The sequence below is a fragment of the Saccopteryx bilineata genome, chromosome 4 (assembly GCF_036850765.1).
Source record: "Saccopteryx bilineata isolate mSacBil1 chromosome 4, mSacBil1_pri_phased_curated, whole genome shotgun sequence".
In the NCBI taxonomy this organism is placed as follows: domain Eukaryota; kingdom Metazoa; phylum Chordata; class Mammalia; order Chiroptera; family Emballonuridae; genus Saccopteryx; species Saccopteryx bilineata.
The window spans coordinates 186,116,618-186,117,316 of NC_089493.1; the positions used below are offsets into that span (position 1 = coordinate 186,116,618).

The following is a 699-nucleotide window of genomic DNA, read 5'->3' on the forward strand; positions in this document are numbered from 1 at the left end:
GGCAGGATAGATTCTTTAAATCATTAAAATCTAATACCTTTATTTTACATATAGACCAGAGTGGTGACCAGACTTCTCTTGATCAATTTCTTAATCAATTGATCAATCTATTGATCAATTTTCCTGAGTGGTGACCAGACTGTTGTTCTCTTGATCAATTTCTTGTCTTGATCAATTGGTCAATCTGTAGATCAATTTTCCCAGTGCTGCCTCGGCCCCTCTCCTCCATAGCTGGGTCCACTACTGGTAAGAAACAGTATAGCTTAGCTCTACTTGGGTTAAACAAGAAATAGAAATGACCTCTTCTTCAGCCAAGTCAAATTCAGCCCAGCAGCATGTGATCATTCAGCTGGGGCTGGCCCAGATGGCTGCTATAGTAAGCTCCACCGCTCATCGGCTCTGGGTTCCTGCCCTGGGACCTGGGGATAAGTTTAGCTGTGGACATGGGGGGGGGGGGAGAAATGACCTCTTTCTTAGGAAATGGTAACATTTTGTGTCCACACCGGTTACATATCCACATGTCTTTACGTACACGAACCATTAAAACTGCTACTCCCAATTCTAATTGCCTAGACATCCCTGTAATCTCCTGTGGTCTCATCAGATAATCTACCCTTCATTCAAGAGGAGTGGGTCACAGAAATCTGCTTATTGCTTTTCAAGGCCTTGATGATCACATGCTGCCAAATGTCAGGAAGA

At 43.6% G+C, this 699-nt stretch overlaps 1 non-coding gene across 1 annotated transcript; it reads left to right on the forward strand.

Annotated features, from left to right (window-relative positions):
• Positions 1-306: 306 nt before the first annotated feature.
• Positions 307-447, forward strand: LOC136337109 (small nucleolar RNA SNORA5). The gene has a single exon (XR_010731814.1). It is a non-coding gene; the product is annotated as a small nucleolar RNA SNORA5 (small nucleolar RNA).
• Positions 448-699: the final 252 nt, after the last annotated feature.